Below are 19,867 nucleotides of genomic sequence, written 5' to 3'. Positions count from 1 at the left end.
CCTATCAACAAAAAAAATTCACTTGCAAGGATATAAATGATCACATTTGGAGCCTATGAATAATTCAACCAGATGGTCTAAATCACGAAAAATCTGGGACTTCATGTTAACACTTTATTGAACCCATATGTTCAAAACTCCATACAGCCCTACCTGACGGAGACAACCTCGCCTAAATTAATATGTGAACTGACCAGATTGAGATTTGGCTTGTTAGATGTAAGAGGAATAAAGCAGGCTTGGGCATTTGCCTGCCATTCAATTAGCTGCTGTTTCTGCTTGTATAGGACTGAATCTCTGGCCTGTGTAGTTTGCTACTGCCAGGGCTTCCTGGAAGAGCGCTGTACATGTTTAATACCATATTTTAAATGATTAAACCTTGAAACATGCCTAACCATAATAAAGGAATGCTGTTATCCCTCAGATAGGCAACTTGTCAGTGCTACTGTGAATATATTAAGGAATTAGTTATAAAATGAACTTAAAACAAGCAACTTACAATGCCTATCAAAGGCATAATTGACTGATTGTTTTAATTACAGGCTTTGGCTATCCAATGAGACACTTATTTCTAATGTATAACATTCTAAAGTCTTTATTAATCACACAATTAAGATATTATAATATGTAGGGCCTCATTACAATGTCAGTCGGAAAGGCTCCGAACGGCATTCCGTTTGTCCGAATCCAATTCGGAACCCGCTTTTCCGACGGACTCGGAAGCACATTAGACCGACCAATTACGATAGTAGGAAACCATTCAGTCGTTCTGACTCAGTTCCGATCGGCATTTGGGGAAACTGAGTCAGTCTGAGCTGAATCGACAGGTCTTTTGACCGCATTTCCGACCGACACATTACGATGTCGGATTCGGACAGCCTTTCCGAATCGGTTTGTCCGACATGGATCGGTTGTTGGAATCCGACTTTGGGGGCCTATAGCAGGTCCCCCGTAATGCATAGACCTCTGGCTTGGGCCCATGGGGGTAGCTATGGGTCCCCTCTTTCCAACTATGAACAGTGTGGCAAGCATCATGGAGTGTCCGCCACTGGGTGAAAGGTTTTCCGCGATCACCCCTTTCTTCATTGGGACCCTGTGTTGTTGGTCGGAACACAGGCTCCCATTGAAGTCAATGGGAGTCCGACAGAACAGTGTTCTGAAACATTGTAATCAGTTGGTCGGACTCCCCGAATCCCATTCGGTCAGAAACTATTTCGAAACTGAGTCGGTCAGAACGCTTTCTGACCAACATCGTAATGAGGCCCATAGTGTTCTAAATATCATTTACAAATATATTGCCCCACTGGAGTTGTTAATGGAAAATCTATCCCAGTGGAACTATATTATTTTAAACAATATTAACCGCATGCGTGCGGGCGGAATTCCGCCCGTACGCTGGGACTCTGTAAAGTGCACTTTACATGACGAGCTGGGCTCGTCATGAGCGTGCGAGGAGGCTACCTCATGACGAGCCCAGCTCGTCATGAGCGTCGAAGGGGTTAAGGACACAATATTTATGTCGAACAATATTTTTGCACATGATATTCTGACACACAACCAAACCACTTTCCTAATGCTCACGCTTTTGTGGGGCCCAGTCGAGGGTAGCATATGTGCTGTAAGACTTGCCCTAACTCAGTTGTGTAGCAAGAGAGGCGGTGAGGGGGCGGACCGCCCCGGGCAGCTCGAGTTTTAGGGGTGGCAGCGGCACTTTTACCCTTACATCTATAGTCAACTGTCTCCCCGCTCTTACCTGCGGCCGTCGCATGGAGGCAAATGCAGGGGCCACCAGGGGTAGAAAAAAGGTCTAGCTACCCCACTGCCCTAACTTTCCAGCTATTGAAAATCTGCTTTACTCAGAGAATTTCCAGATTAGAAATTATAACTCACAGATGTAAATATCCCCTAAGCTTGGTCCCAGGAAAAAGGATTTTCAATTTCATTACAAGACCGGAGGCTGACATTATGCATAAATCTTTAATGCAGATCCCAGCAGCCGCATCACAATACAACAGTTCCAAAACAGAACAAAGGCAACAGCTAAGAGCCATGAGCCAACAACACACAGCCTCTTTTAAATGCGGCTCCCAAGCAGATAAGTCTACTCTTATACTCTTCTGATTATTTATGTTTTCCTAGCCTTTAATGGTATAGTATATTATTTATAGTGTTTTAATGGTTTTTTATATAACCTTGTGGGGCTTTGACTCTAGTATGAGTGTGTGTTTATGGTGTGACAGTTTCCCTCCCCCATAACCTACACACCCTCCCTCTACCAATTTCCAATATATGGAAATTCCATCTTTGCAAACCCCCCCCCCCGCACGCTTATTTGCGGTTCTCTGTACGTTCTTACTTCCTCTGTGATATTCCGACATCACCCCCTCTCAGAACCAACCGGTCCGGTTTTTTCCTCACTTTCTCCGCGCTTAGCGCGTCCCCCTTGGCGATACCCATCGTTGTTTTAGTGAAGGTAGTTACCCTCACCTTCCTCACTGTTTTCCCTTAGCGGTTACTTTTTCTCCCCGCGCCCGCCAGCGCGAGGCTGTGGCGCTTTCGAGGAATGACCCTGGGCAACAACGACGCGGCGTCGTCATGTTGCCAAGGGCATTTCCTCTCCCTCGCACGCGCCGGCAAGGTTGTGACGGCGTCCCCATAGCAACCCCTGCCTTACTCGCGCTGCTTCTCTAACGCAAGCGGCAGTTGACACATTAACGCGTCTAAGTGCTTCTCTTGTGACAGAAATAATTATAATTTACGGGGAATATTATATCCGAGTCCCTTTCTCGGTGGAACACGTTATTGTGCATCAGCTAGCACATTGTTGGCGATTTCTTGCCATACCTAATATCGACCTTGAGCTGGTCATTTTTCCACTATACCCCCGTTAAAAAGCATATCAGTCCCATGTCTAGCTCAGGTTCTGAGGAGGCTTCGGCCCCTTCCCAGGATCTGGCCAGTATCAAGTTTAACAAAATACTCCATAAGGAGATGAAAAGCTGTCTGAGGGAGGGGCTCGCTCAGATCATTAGTTCCAAGCGCCCCCCTCAAGAAGACGGCTCAGCCCGGGGTAAGAGACTAAAAAAGAATAACTACAATGAATTGAGCATGGGGGGTCCTTGCACCTCATCGGATAAAGGAGGTCTTAGCACCTCAAGGAATGAAGGAGGTCTTCGCACCTCAAGCAGTGTGGGTGTCCTTAGCGGCACAAAGAAACAAGGTGTCCAAAGCGACACACGCTCAACCGATGCTCATGATAGCTATGACGATATTGGATCGGATGACTCCGAATTCCTCGACGAGTATGTCCTCGACCTTAATGATGAGGAGCACGACTTTGGAGACCCTACTGAAGAGGGTACATCCTCCTCGAGAGATGTGATCTGTAACCCCTTGGGCGAGGAGATGCTCTCTCCTCAAAACTTAAAACACCCCCGAAGCTCCGAATGGTTCCCTCAGGAACACGTTGCGAAGTTCGTTAAAAAATGGATCAGATTCCCCTTGGAGAATGAGACTCGCAACATTCTACGAGCAGAATGCGCTAGACCTTCTGTGGGTGATAAGTCTTGTTACACCCCTAATCTCGACCCTGATCTAATTAAATTCCTTTTCAAGCTGGGGCGTGACCCCAGGAAAGGTATGGAGAAATCCCTGAAAGTTTGCCAGGATCGTCTCCTCGACGTACTTGGCCCCCTCACGAGGATTCTTGACTCTGCAGAACAGAGCCACATTGAAGGTACTCGCCTCGATGCCGAGTTGATTAGAGGCTGGAGCCAAAGGGCCATTATCCTTTTAGGAAATGCAAACGCAGGCATCAACGCCGAAAGGCGTAGAGTGGTCCTCACACGGATTAACCCTAAGCTCAGTGATCTTGCCGATAAAGAACCTACTAAAAACCAGAAAGGACTCCTCTTTGGAGAAGATCTGATTAAATCCCTTGGGAAATATGTCTCGACCTTTACGGCCCTTGACAGGGCACAGCAAAATATGCGAAAAGTTTTTAATTCAGGCAATAACCTTTTCGGAAGGGCCGGAAGACGAGGCCAATCTTCCGGCCGCTACTTCCAGAGGCCCAACTTCAGATCACGTGGAACTGGCAGAGGATACCAGCAATTTCAGCAGTACCAGCAATATCCAACCCCGCAATTCTACCCCCAGAGAGGTAGAGGACAGCGCGGCAGAGGCTTCAGATCTCGTGGATCAAGCGTCCAGAATAATCCCTCAGGTGAGCGCTCCCCCTCTCCCTTCCCTTTCTTTCCCCTTAAAGGTAGGGGGCAGACTGAAATATTTCTTGGAAAATTGGGAATGCATCACTCAAGATGCTTGGGTTCTGAGCACTGTGAGAGGTTTTGCTATAGATTTCGAGTCCGAACCTGTCCAGACTTCGCTCCCAATGTGTATTCCCATGTGCCCGGCTCAACAAGACATCATCGAAGAGGAAATCTCCTCAATGATTCAAAAAGGTGCTGTACTGGAGGTTCCCTTGGACCTCATGGGTTTCGTAAGCAACCTCTTTTTAGTCGAAAAGAAGGACAAGGGTTGGAGGCCGGTCATAAACCTCCGCCAAGTAAACAGGTTCATTTCTTACAGACATTTCAAGATGGAGGGTATTCACCTCCTGAGGGACCTTCTTCTAGAAGGGGACTGGTTAGTCAAATTAGACCTCAAAGACGCCTACTTTACCATCCCCATGGCCAAGGCTCATCAGCGCTTTCTCCAGTTTTTATGGAAAGACCGCTTGTACCAGTTTCAAGCTCTGCCCTTTGGCCTCTCTTCCGCACCATGGTGCTTCACCAAGGTCATGAGAGCCGTTGTGTCTCACCTAAGATCAAGAGGTGTTCGTCTCATTATCTACCTGGACGATATTCTCATTATGGCGCAAGAAAAGGCGCAGTTGATACGGGACCTGGACTTTTCTATGAAACTCATAGAAAGCCTAGGTTTCATTATAAACAAGGAGAAGTCCTCCCTGACTCCCTCAACATCGTTGGAGTTTCTGGGTTTCACGGTCGACACCTCTCGTTGCCTCCTCCTTCTTCCTTCCAAGAAGATCTCAAAAATAAAGAAGCAAATAAAGCATGCTTTAGGCCGTCAGAATCTCTCCCTCAGAGACTTGGCCAGACTTCTAGGCCTTCTTTCATCTTCAATTCAAGCAATATTTCCAGGCCCGCTCAACTATCGGGCTCTTCAGAGGCTCAAAGCGAGAGCTCTGAGATCGGGTCTCTGGTATGGGGACCTTGTTTCACTGGATTCGGATTCTCGTTCAGAGTTGCTTTGGTGGCTGAACAACCTGGAGGCATGGAACGGGAAAGCCATCTTTGGCTCATCCCCGGATTTCGTCCTGGAATCAGATGCCAGCCTGCATGGCTGGGGTGCTTGCCTCTTGAATCAAAACACAGGAGGTCTTTGGTCTCAGGAGGAATCTCTCCGCCACATAAATTTCCTGGAATTGACCGCCGGTCTTTATGCTCTCATGAGCTTCAGGAATTCTCTTCAGGGCAGGTCCGTCCTTTTGAAGATGGACAACATGTCAGCGGTGGCCTATGTCAATCGCCTCGGAGGCACGAAGTCTGCAGACCTCTCAGACCTAGCCAAGAAGCTTTGGATGTTCTGCCTGGAGCACAAGATTGCTCTGAGAGCAGAATACCTTCCAGGTGCTGCCAATTCCTCCGCGGACTGGAACTCACGTTTCCTCGTGGATTTCAGCGACTGGAAGCTGAATCCTTGTGTCTTCAGGACCCTGAATCAGATCTGGGGTCCCCTAGAGGTGGATCTCTTTGCAAGCAGACTCACCTCCCAGCTTCCGGATTATTTCAGCTGGATGCCCGACCCGGGTGCTCGGGCATTCAACTCCTTCCTCCAACATTGGGGCAATCTCCGAGGTTATGCCTTCCCTCCCTTTTCAATGATTCAGCGAGTACTTCAGAAAGTGAGGCACGACAAATGTCTCCTCCTTCTAATAACCCCTTTCTGGCCCTCCCAGGCCTGGTTTCCCACTGCTCTGGAATTGACTTGCAGCATTCCCTTCCTGATCCCTTCACTGGAGGATCTCCTCGTAGACTCGGACGGTCGCGTTCATCCTCTGATCCTCAATCGGAGTTTATCCCTTCTTGCCTGGAAGGTGTCAGGAGATCTAACGAGATCTCAGGTCTTTCGAACTCAGCTTCGATCCTCCTCAGGGAGTCTTGGGCACCAGGCACCCATTATAGATACAATAGAATCTGGAAACTCTGGGTTTGTTGGTGCCTGGAGAGGAACCTGGATCCCTTGGAGGCCCCTATTGTTGATGTGACTAATTTCCTAGTTGAACAATTCGAGAAGGGCCTTAGTTACAGGTCTATTAACTGTTTTAGATCTGCAATTTCAGCAGGTCATTCCCTTATTAACGGTAAGTCCATTGGTAAAAACGTCATTGTTTGTAGGATCATGAAGGCTATTCGTATCAAAAGGCCTCCTAGACCCAAATATGACGTCCTTTGGGACGTTGATTTGATTCTTCGTCTCTTTTCGGACTGGCCCTCTAACTCTCTCCTTAACAGGAAGAATCTTTCTCTTAAACTGGCTACCCTTCTATGCCTTGTTTCTTGCAGAAGGTCTTCAGACGTTCGTTCCCTCGATATTACTTATCGTTCTTATAACCCGTTTGGCGTTAAGTTTGACGTCTACAGGAGGACAAAAACTATGTCTGACTCCATTTTTTATCCTCGTTTTGACCTTCATCCTAAACTCTGCGTCGTCGACTGCATGAAAGAGTATGACCTTAGAATGTCTGGTCTTCGTCCAGTCGGCGTTAATCAATTACTTATTTCCTTTGTTAGACCTCATAGAGCTATTAGCTCCCCCACTATTGCTAGATGGATTAAATCCACTATGAGCTTAGCTGGAGTGGATTTGACCAAATTTCAAGCTCACTCCCTTAGAGGTGCTATGGCTAGCAAATCACTCTGGTCTGGAGGTAGGTTGGATGACATTTTGAAAGCTGCTGACTGGTCCAATGCCGGTACCTTTGCACGTCATTACTGTAAACCTATCCAACACATGTCTGATGCTGTTTTAGGAAGCTTCCAACATGCATAATGTAGCCTCCGGTCTTGTAATGAAATTGCGATTCTCATATTTACATGACTAGAGAATCTGGATTTCATTAAAGACTCGGAGGCTGACATTATCCCCCCCTCCCTCCACCGGAGGCATTTCAATTTTTGCATTTTACCATGTACAATTTATTGTAATGTATTGCAATGCTCACTGTCTTTGTTTTCCTCTTATGACATGTTTGGATTGGTTTTGTTTGGGCTTCTTGGACTAATTCCGTTGTCCTTTCAGATGTTGCCTGATCCTGAATTCGTCTCTCAAGAGAACTTCCTGGAACATCCTTCCTGGATTTCTTCCTTCTACCTTCTACAGTCAAGTTTCGTGATGTTCTGCCTTCCATCGTTGTGGAGTTTCTACTCAAGCCTTTGATCTCCTCCTGAACTTTTCTACTTTTTTCCTCATTTAAAAGAGGCTGTGTGTTGTTGGCTCATGGCTCTTAGCTGTTGCCTTTGTTCTGTTTTGGAACTGTTGTATTGTGATGCGGCTGCTAGGATCTGCATTAAAGATTTATGCATAATGTCAGCCTCCGAGTCTTTAATGAAATCCAGATTCTCTAGTCATGTAAATATGAGAATCGCAATTTCCATCCACAAATTTCATTTTTGTGCATGTAAATTCAGCTTTTGAGTAAGGCATCTGTGATTTTTCTAAGAACTATAAAGTGGTAAACTGCATGTTGGTAAATTTTTGAAAAGCACATTTCGAGAAAATTTGCTACAAATACATGTGAAAATTTGAATATGGTACATGAAAATATTCACTGATTTGCCCTGCCGCATCCTGTCTTCATATTTTCGTTTTCATGGTGTCATTGAAGATATCAGAAGCTGATTCCAGCTACAATACAAAAATCTTCAATGAAACTGCATTGAACCTGTATGATAATGATAAGAGTCATTGTTTATTTTCTTAACATCAGGTGAAATTAAACCAGCGCCAGCACATTAGCATTGTAAATTCTTGGAGTTAATATCCTTATTATTTACCTGTGAGATTTCACAAACTGTTTAGTATCTCGTGATCGCTAAATATTTAATGACAGAATGTGAATCTCCCTGTTACCTTTTTGAAGTCTGGGCGCCATTTTGTAAAAGAACATCATCTGGCTCCAATAGCTGGGATACAGCAGCATTACCCAAAAACAAAATGTGAGCTTTGGCTCCAATAGCTCCAATAGAGATACAGCAATGTTTCCCAAAAACAAAATGTATGCTTTCTAAAAATGGCAAAATCTTGCTATTGTCAACACACTGACAGGCTACTTTTGTAGGTAAATATTTGTTTTTAAGTTGGTGATTTTTAAATGAATGCTACCTTGAACAGTGCATTTTTATGATACTACAGGTCAGTGTTACTAACATTTTGCATCATGATTGCATCACAAACATTACACAAACTAGCACTAAGTATTGCTTTTCATTTTAAAGTGTTATATTCCATATAGGTACTATAATATAAGCCTTGGCAAACTTGTTACCCTTCACCTATATTCTCTCCCTACATTACACTTGTCAGGGTTTACAAGGACTGACCTTTTACGTAGATATTACACTGCATTCAGAATGTGAGTTTTCCCTAGTTCGAAATCTCATACATTATGCATGAGGATTCTTGGAAGCACAGCAGGACTGCCATCTCCTGTGTAAAATCTGCGTATAAAGTTCATGCCTGACGTTATCCCTAGGCCGATACAGTAATACAGCAATATAGGACCATTGGGGAGACCTATGGGTATATATACATCAAATCTTGCTAAGATAGACAGAGGAGACCGAGTCTTTCCGGCCAACACACTGACCAGAGACACTGAGGTTCCTGCATGCAGATGCTCCAGCTCACAGTGGTCTAACACCCCTCATGAGGTGTCCAACTCGAGACCAGGATGGGGTCCCATAGTCTCACACCTCAGGTAATCGGATTGACTAAATCCTAGAGGGATTCTTGGCTTAACACCTACACCCATGCTAGGCACATGTAGGTACTTCTAGTTAGAGAAGTCATCGTAGGAGTACACATCTTTTATCATGTATTTTATATACTTGAATGAATTCATGATTTTAGTAAGATGGTAGAACTATACCATCCATTTACGTTTATAGTACTTTTAATCATTTATATCTTATACTGTCTAACGGTTGTTGCAGCACATCAATTTTACACCAGAATAACAACTGTTCAATAAGGTGTGTATCACTTACAACGCAACTTTTACGTCGTAATGCTGTTACAACGCAGCTATTACAACGCAGGATCCATTACATCGGATGCCATTACAACGCATGGCATTACATAGCAGATGGTATTACAACGCATACCATTACATCGTAAGTATTGGTAAGTATATAATTTTTTTTATTTTATTTAATATTATATAATTGATTTAATTATTATTAATTATAAATAAAAATATTTATTTATGTTTTTAAATATTATAAATTAAATTTATTAATTTAAGTAATTTTTTAAATAAGTATGAGTATAGGAGTATATGTTTTGGGGTACTGAGGTATATGTTTTGGGGTGTTTGGGTATTTTTAGGTTTTAGGGCAGGGTTTGGTTTTTGGGGTACAGGGGTGTTTTTAGGTTTTAGGGTTTTGGGGTACAGGGGTGTTTTTAGGTTTCAGGGTAGGGTTTGGGTTTTGGGGTACAGGGGTGTTTTTAGGTTTCAGGGTAGGGTTTGGGTTTTGGGGTACAGGGGTGTTTTTAGGTTTCAGGGTAGGGTTTGGGTTTTGGGGTACAAGGGTGTTTTTAGGTTTCAGGGTAGGGTTTGGGTTTTGGGGTACAGGGGTGTTTTTAGGTGTCAGGGTAGGGTTTGGGTTTTGGGGTACAGGGGTGTTTTTTAGGTTTCAGGGTAGGGTTTGGGTTTTGGGGTACAAGGGTGTTTTTAGGTTTCAGGGTAGGGTTTGGGTTTGGGATACAGGGGTTTCAGGGTAGGGTTTGGGTTTTGGGGTACAGGGGTGTTTTTAGGTTTCAGGGTAGGGTTTGGGTTTTGGGGTACAATGGTGTTTTTAGGTTTCAGGGTAGGGTTTGGTTTTTGGGGTACAGGGGTGTTTTTAGGTTTCAGGGTAGGGTTTGGGTTTTGGGGTACAGGGGTGTTTTTAGGTTTCAGGGTAGGGTTTGGGTTTGGGGGTACAGGGGTGTTTTTAGGTTTCAGGGCAGGGTTTGGGTTTTGGGGTACAGGGGTGTTTTTAGGTTAAATTAAATTAATTATATTTTATTAATTACATTTCTTAATTAAAATAATTAAATTAAATACATTATTTTAAATAATTTAATTTAATTACAATCAAAAAAATATTTAAATTAAATTAATTTAATTATATTAATTAAATAAAATTAATTACAATTTTTATTAAAATTAATTTAAATAAATAGATTTAAATTTATTAAATAAAAATAATTACTATTTTAAAATGTATTTTAATTAAATTAATTAAATTAAATTAATTAAATTAACTTAATTACATTTTTTTAAAAAGGTATACTTACCTATACTTACGATGTAATGCCATGCGTTGTAATAGCATCTGCTATGTAATGCCATGCGTTGTAATGGCATCCGATGTAATGGATCCTGCGTTGTAAAAATTCCGATGTAACGGAATGCGTTGTTATAAACCGCGTTGTAGTGACACCAATCCGTTCAATAAATACTTATTGAAAACGCCCAGCCTATTTTATTTGTTGTATCTCTCTGAGACACACTAAGTAAGCACGAGTAACTGAGCGACAGGTAGTATATTGTTTCCACAATCCTGAGGGATCAGGGTTGTCATACTACTAGTGGCACTGTGAGCTAGTTGGTGCAAAAAAGGGCCAGCACACCCAGTGGGGGTGATCAGAGTTCGCCTGATGACAATCCTTCAGTGTATGTTGCCTAAACACACAGATCCTGTATATTTTCTATAGGAACTTCACAAAAAAAGTAATCATAACATAATACAAAGTAACGTTTTGGGCTGTGTTGCTGTACGTTGCATGATGAGGCATTCCATGATTGGTATATGGGTGTTCCCCATGAATCGACACAAAGCCCTATGTAATAGAAAAGGTAGACTGGACTTTACATTAAAATTTAACACCTCCCCCAAAGGCAGGTGTACAATTTGAGAAAAGTTTCCTTTTCTCAAAACTTTTCCAAATTTGCTCAAGTGCAGCACTGTATATCACACTCAAAAACTGGGAAAAGCATTAAACTATGTAAAAAAAACAGTATTCATAACTGAAAATCTATATTTCAGGTAAAGAACCTATGCTGGACATCCCACACATGCCCTTAAGTGTGAGGATGTGTGAATTGGCACAAGGCAGCCAAAAGTGCTCCAGTGCAGGGAGATATGATTCTGTTCTGCATTCTCCTTTTCATGCAATACAAAGTAGCATATTTTGTTGCTGTCCATTCACTGTCTTGGTTCTAGGCTCATTATTTATGTCTTGGATGGTAGGGAGAGATTGATGAGAAATATGCGCAATGGAAAAGAGGTAACGAGGCAATCTTTTTAACTGGGTTATAAGAGGCACTTATTCCCTCGCTGCTTTTTCGATGCACCCTGTGTAGCAGAACCAGCCCGTGTTTGATTTTAATAATGGCTCAGTGGTAGAAGGACCACCAGCCAACCTGTGTTCCTTTATGACAGGAAATGCCTGAATCAATTATGGTAGAAAGACGAATTGCTTGAAATCCTCATTCATTTGACAAATGTGCTTGTTTATTGAGAAAATGTAGTATAGCTTGGGCTCTATAAATGATTAGAGTCTTGGAACGAGACACTCTGGTCACTGAATATGGTCAGAGAATGTTTTTCTGTTTTTGTTTTTGTATTATTGTCTTCGTTGCTCAGCAGTGGAAGGACCACCAGTCATCCCAATTTCGTGTACTGTGGCAAGAAATGTCAGAAGCCTTTTTGGTAGAAAGGTAGCCTGCTGGCACCCTTCAATCCTATGGTAAATGTTGCTTATGCATTGAGTGAATGTAATACGACTTGAGTACAGTGCATGAATCATGTAGTTGTTTTAGTTTTCAGCTTCGTTCTGCTTTGTATTTTTATCTTCTTTCCTTGCAATTTCTTTTCTGTCTGGTTTCCTCTGTCCTATTTTTCAGTTTTGGGCCTCAAAAAGGAAGATTTGGGATGTTTTATATAAAAAAATAATAATTATATATATATATATATATATATATATATATATAACCTACTGGCGGTCGCCAGTAGGTAGTTATAGTTAGGATTGGCTACCATAGGAAATCCGCAACATTCTATTGGGAATAACTCTGGCGCCGCTTGAGGAATTTGTGTGAAATTTTCCTAAATTTTGGCCAGCTCCGCTGCGCTCCTTCCCTGAAAGTTTCGGGCGATTCGTGAAGTGGGGGCTGAGAAAAAAGGGAGGTCCCAAAATGTGTTTTCCCCATGTTAATTTCCATAGGACGATCTGACAAGTCTACAGCCCGACCCACTGAACTGAATTACGCCAAACTTGTCAAAATTGTAGGTACTGGTACGCAGATGTGCCTTTGCTATATTTTCTGAAAATTGCTCCAGTGTTTTTTTTTTTAAATTAACTTCAAAAACACATATATATCTATAAGCGCTCTCTGAGCGCTCACAGGTGCGCGTACCGGGGAGCGCACCCGGTGCGCTACGGGAGTGCGCGAGCTGAAAGCTGATTGGCTGTCGGGTGTCTGTCAACATTCTAAACAGTCCGGAGAGTCCGCCATCTTGTGTCTCGGTAGAATCGAGACACAAGAGGTGAAAAAAAAGGGGGAAATAATTAAAAGGGGGCAGAGTAGACACTCCCTGACCCCCCAGGTTTTCTGAGGGGGGTCTAGAAGGACCCTAAAGGGAAAACCCCCGTTTTATTTTATTTTTTTTAATTTTCGCGGGGTAAGCGCTGGATGCGCTCCCAGGTGCGCTCCCAGGTGCGCTCTCCAGTACGCGCACTCTGAGCGCACCACGGGGAAAAACAGTGTAAAAAAATAGAGTAAAAAAATAATTTAGAGTGCTTAGAGGTAGGGTAGCTCTGAAAAGAGCTGTTGTGTTATGTGGGTGTTTTTTGTACCTGCAAGTAGGTACCAATGCAGAGCCTTATATTCAAGAGGAAAACTCTATTCCCCCATCTGTAAAATGCACACCATCTCTCCTATAGATGTCTTGCATGTTGTAACACAAGTTGTTGTGGTAAATGGAACCCATACCATAGTCTCTGAGGTAAGCAGAAACAGATTTATTCACATGTTTCCTTGCTTTCTCAATCTGTGGACAAAATTGGTTGGACCAGTTCCATTTCTGCCTTTGGCATATATTAGAAAATACCAAGGCAGTTTTTGGAAAAAGTGACATCAATTGCCCAAAGATGTCCTTTAAAAGCATTTCCAGACCTACACCAGTCAAAGTGCCTAGGACATTTCCACCACAGTGCACTATTAAAAGGTCTGGGTGTGGTAAATGCATAAAGGATTTTACCAATGGTATCAATTGGTGACTCCTCAATCCTCTCTGTCCAATCCATACAATGTCCACATTTGATAAATCAAGATTGTAAATACCTCTGTTAGCTGCGTATTTTTGACTCCAGTGGAGATAGCTATGACCCACAAACCAGACTTTTGTCATTGTGAAGGTAGATGTGCTTCCAGTCAGATGAGTTGTGGAAATGAAATGGCAGTTTGATTATGAAAAAAAGTGGTTGTGAATCAGTGCAGTTGTATAACCATAAATGATTGGAGCTTTGTTAAAAATCTCCACTGAAAATTAGGGTGCATGCTTTTTTTTTGTAAGAAGTCATTTCAATGGTTGAGAAAAAGTCATTTAAAGAAACATTGCATTTCATTAGCTAGTAGATTGAGAGGTCAAACAGCCTTGAAGGATTGTTTTGCAACATAGTTTTATGAACTTGTGAACTGTGTGCTGGTTTAAGAGGGAGTTACCATGGTTACAGGGTAAATGAGCACTGGGGGGTTGGGTGAATGTTATGTGAGTTTCAAAGGCTTGAAATGTACAACCAATTAAAATGTGCAGTTTGGTTTTGAATTTGTGTGGGAACAATTTTTATTGGCTATGTACAAGAATATGGGTCTGAAATGAGAAAGAATCTGTGCCATTATTGACAGGCTCCAGTGAAGGTAGCATTATTCAGAGATTCTGCTTAAGAATATCTGTTGACTGTGACTGACACTGATTTACATCTTCCAAAGCATTTTTAAAGGTGAGTAATCATTGTTTTAAAAAAGATAGAGAGCTTAAAGATTTTTGACAAGTATCATAGTGAGTGACTGTGTGAATTAAGGAATTATATTTTTACCTTTTTCCATAATGTTAGCTGTGTGTTTATAAGGTAGTCTTCTTTATAAATTGTTTTTTATGCTTGGATTCAATGCTGGTTTAGAAATTGTGTAATGGTTTCATTGGACTTGTAAATATGCTCCTTTTTTTGAAGTGCTTTATGCTACCTTTAGCAAGGGTGGAAGCAGTGAATGTGTGGTGAGGGATATGAGTAGCAGATAGAAAACCATATGAAATGGTATGCGAGATGCATAAAGTATTTCAGTAATGGTATCAATTGAGATGGAATATAAGATAAAGAGGGGCATATTTACAAGACTCTTGCGCAATGTTTGAATTGGGTGCAAGCAGAAAATGCATGCAGAATAATAAAATTGGCACCCAGAGAAGAATATGAAATGCTGTGAGAGATGTTGAAGCTTTTTTTATGGCATAAATTGAGATAGAATATACAAAAAAATAGAAGCATATTTACAAGCTGCGTGCGCAATCTTTGACATAGCTGTGTTTTTATAAGGTAGACTTCTTTATAAATTGTTTTTTATGCTTGGAATCAATGCTGGTTTAGAAATTGTGTTATGGTTTCATAGGACTTAAATATGCTCTTTTTTGAAGCGCCTTCTGCAACCTTTAGCATGCGTGGAAGCAGTGAATGTATGGAGAGGGATAGGAATAGCAGATAGAAAACCATATGAAATGGTGTGGGAGATGCATAAAGTATTTCAGTAATGGTATCAATTGAGATGGAATATAAGATAAAGAGGGGCATATTTACAAGACTCTTGCGCAATGTTTCACATGGGTGCAAGCAGAAAATGCATGCAGAATAATAAAATTGGCACCCAGACAAGAATATGAAATGCCGTGAGAGATGTTTAAAGGTTTCTTTTAATGGCATAAATTGAGATAGAATATACAAAAAAAGAGAAGCATATTTACAAGCTGCGTGCGCAATCTTTGACATAGCTCCGTGTTTATAAGGTAGACTTCTTTATAAATTGTTTTTTATGCTTGGATTCAATCCTGGTTTAGAAATTGTGTATTGGTTTTATTGGACTTGTAAATATGCTCCTTTTTTTGAAACGCCTTGTGCAACCTTTAGTATGGGTGGAAGCAGTGAATGTATGGAGAGGGATAGGAATAGCAGATAGAAAACCATATGAAATGGTGTGGGAGATGCATAAAGTATTTCAGTAATGGTATCAATTGAGATGGAATATAAGATAAAGAGGGGCATATTTACAAGACTCTTGCACAATGTTTCACATGGGTGCAAGCAGAAAATGCATGCAGAATAATAAAATTGGCACCCAGACAAGAATATGAAATGCCGTGAGAGATGTTTAAAGGTTTCTTTTAATGGCATAAATTGAGATAGAATATACAAAAAAAAGAGAAGCATATTTACAAGCTGCATGCGCAATCTTTGACATAGCTGTGTGTTTAAAAGGTAGACTTCTTTATAAATTGTTTTTTATGCTTGGATTCAATGCTGGTTTAGAAATTGTGTAATGGTTTCATTGGACTTGTAAATATGCTCCTTTTTTTGAAGCGCCTTGTGCAACCTTTAGCATGGGTGGAAGCAGTGAATGTATGGAGAGGGATAGGAATAGCAGATAGAAAACCATATGAAATGGTGTGTGAGATGCTTAAAGTATTCCAGTAATGGTATCAATTGAGATGGAATATAAGATAAAGAGGAGCATATTTACAAGACTCTTGCGCAATTTATAAAGAAATCTAGCTTATAAACACACATCTATGTCAAAGATTGTGCACGCAGCTTGTAATGCTGGTCCAGAGATATGTTTAAAGGTTTCTTTTAATGGCAAATTTATAAATTAAAAAATTAAAAAAGATAAAAAATGCAATAGCTCTCGGCCTCGGTGTCACACATACTGTTGGTAGAGACAGACATGGTACATTATATCTAAAATCCTATTAATCTGCCTAAGATCACACTGTAAGTGAAGCTTGATTCACCCATCATTGTAATCTTAGGCAGAGTCACGCATACTGTTGGCAGAGACACACATGGTACATTATATCTAACATTCTGATCATGTGCCTAAGATCACATTGTGACTGAAGCTTGATTCACCCATCACTGTGATCTTAGGGAGAGTCACACATACTGTCGGCAGGGACAGACATGGTACATCATATCTAAAATCTTATTAATCTGCCTAAGATCACACTGTGAGTGCAGCTTGATATAATGAGCAACTAGAGTGCTAACATTCAGAATTTATGGCAAATGTGTGACACATCTGAATGCCTTTTTGATGCAACTAAAGTAAACAAGCAGAGACAGACATGGTTCATTATATCTAATATTGCGCACACGGCTTGTAAATATGCCAATGAAACCATTACATGATCTCTGGACCAGCAATAATGTCATAGATTGCGCACGCAGCTTGTAAATATGCCTGTCTTTTTTTTTATATTCTATCTCAATTTATGCCAATAAAAAAACCTTTAAACATCTCTCACGGCATTTCATATTCTTGTCTGGGTGACAATTTTATTATTCTGCATGCATTTTCTGCTTGCGCCCATGTGAAACATTGCATCAAGAAGGCATTCAGATGTGTCACACATATTTCTAAAATCCTATTAATCTGCCTAAGATCACACTGTGAGTGAAGCTTGATATAATGACCAACTAGAATGCTAACATTCAGAATTTATGGCAAATGTGTGACATATCTGAATGTCTTCTTGATGGAACCAAAGTAAACAAGCATTGAAAATGCAATAGATCTCGCCCTCGGTGTCATACATACTGTTGGCAGAGACAGACATGGTACATTATATCTAAAATCCTACTAATCTGCCTAAGATCACACTGTAAGTGAAGCTTGATTCACCCATCATTGTAATCTTAGGCAGAGTCACACATACTGTTGGCAGAGACACACATGGTACATTATATTTAAAATCCTAGTAATGTGCCTAAGATCACATCTGAATGCCTTCTTGATGGAGCCAAAGTAAACGAGCATTGAAAATGCAATAGATTTGGTGTGATGTTAGGCACATGTCCACCATATTACATGTAATCTACCATCTCTTTCTCTGCAAGCAGTATGTGTGTCTTTGCTTATATTACTTCAAAGTATGTACAGGCCAAAAACAGACCACCTATATATAAACAAGACATAAAAATTAATTAGTTAATCGTTTTTGACAGAAAAGAAAGCACATGTAATGTAAATTAGCCTTTTGTTGTATACTAGTGTTTATATTGTTTACTTATTGTAATTGATGTGTAATATGTTTGTAGTGGTCTATAATATGTTATTTTTTTCTTTACTACAGATTATAATCATCTTTTTTTTTTTTTAAGTCCTCATACGCCAGTAAAGATATTTTCGGTATTGATTATACAGCAAATCTTTATGGAAGCTCTTTTTGCAGACACCCAATATACGACTTACGATACCACAATGTCAATAGTCAGCTCAGTCTTACACTTTACCAGACCCTTGGACTGATCTTGGGGTGGTTCATTCCGCAAAAAGGCATAATCATTGGACATAGTTGGTTTATAGCCCTTCAAGCCATTTGATACATGGGGTCCAAAAATGCTTCCTTCTCTTCCATACCACTTATCTAAACTAAGAGTGTGCCTAATTGCCCTGACCCAGTCTAGATATATTGGTGCGTTGGTATTCACCCACAATTTACATATTTCCCTACGGGCTAGAATAATTAAGTACAAAAATAACTTATTACTATCTTGAGATATTACCTCATAATTGGAGGGAAGTCCAAAAAATACTTGTTGTGTACTAACCTGTATTTCATGCCCAAAAAGGGCTTTCATACCTTCTTGTACTTCAAACCAAAATTGTGATAGTGCGGGGCAATTCATAAACATATGGAGATCGTCTGCTTTTTCCAGATGGCACTTTGGGCAGCAGGGCGTGGGCCCCTTTGAAATTTTAGCAATCCTGGCCGGAGACCAGTAAACCCTATGGAGAGAAAACAGGTGGTTCCGCTTTAAATTGGCAGGTGAGACCGTAAGGTGTAAAAGATCAAAGGATACTTGCCATAAATTCTGCAAATCGACATCCGAAATTTGTTCACTCCATAGATGTTCTGGAAGGATAAAGTCTCCATCCTCTGCTTCGAGTATTTTCCAGTTAAGAGTTGATGTTTTAAGTAAACTTGCTGTCTTTATTAATAGTTCGTCCAAAATGGATTTGGCACCTTTATCCTCTGTAGCAGCCTGGTCCCAGCTTTTTATTTGCAAGTACTTAAATTTGGATAGATTTTTATCTGTGAGAACTGAAATGTCTTCCCAACTCAAAAGATTACCTTCAGGCATCAACTGGACCCATGATCTGATATTTGCGCTCCGGAGAGATAGGGATAATAGATCTTTAGTCCATTCTGGAGAGCCAGGAGAATCCCAGATCGGTGCTAAATCGGCGTAATATGGAATGTTCAGCTTTTTTCTAACTCTGGCCCACACATATGCCATATCTCTAAGAACCTTTAAACGCACTTTTTAAAAAAATCGCATATCACCAAACTTGAACATAAATGCATGAGACCCTCCCTGGATCTCGGATAGCATATTTTGAAACATAAAGTATGTTTCTGTCCCCCCTAAGGTATCAAATAGACTAATTCCAGCTTTCAATAATAGGGTCCAAGCATACACTCTCAGGTCAGGTGCACACAGCCCACCCTCACCTTTTTTCCTTCGTAGTTTTTTCCAAGAGATTCTTATGCCTTTTGAGGCCCAAATAAACGAATTCCATTTAGCTTGTATTTTGGTTAATCTAGCTTCTTTAAAGGTAAGTGGAATGTTCTGGAATATATATATTATTTTGGGTAGCAACATCATTTTTACTATATTGATCCTACCGATTAAAGTCAAGGGGAGAAGTGACCATTTTTTTAGGGATTCCGCCATTTCTTTATCGATCTTTTCAAGGTTTTTTTCTGCTAATTGATTTATATCCTGTGTAATTTGAATCCCCAGATATCTCATTTGATTTTTCAGAATTGGAATATGATTAATCTGGGGTATATTCCAACACATGCACTCTGATTTAGTTTGATTAATTAAATATCCAGAGACTTCACCGAATTGCTCCGCAGCTTTATAGATAAGTGGAATTGATTTGATAGGGTCAGTGGTGTATAACATCAAATCATCCACATAGAGAGCAACTTTCTTCACCCAGTTTTTGTATTTAAAGGGTAGAATATCCTGATCTTGTCTGATCTTTTCTGCAAATGATTCCATATATAAATCATATAATAAAGGTGATAACGGGCACCCTTGTCTTGTCCCCCTTTGGATTTTTATAGGAGGGGACAAGCTGCCATTTATTAGTAATCTGGCCATCGGAGCTTGGTAAAATGCTGCTATTGTGCCACAGAAGTTTTTTCCCAAGTTAACCTTAGCTAAAACTTTGGCCAGGAATTCCCAATTAACGCGGTCGAAAGCCTTTGCGGCATCCAAAGTAATAACC

This window comes from Lissotriton helveticus, chromosome 2_1, assembly GCF_964261635.1.
Source record: "Lissotriton helveticus chromosome 2_1, aLisHel1.1, whole genome shotgun sequence".
Classification (NCBI taxonomy): Eukaryota; Metazoa; Chordata; class Amphibia; order Caudata; family Salamandridae; genus Lissotriton; species Lissotriton helveticus.
Note: the sequence above shows the minus strand (reverse complement) of the source record.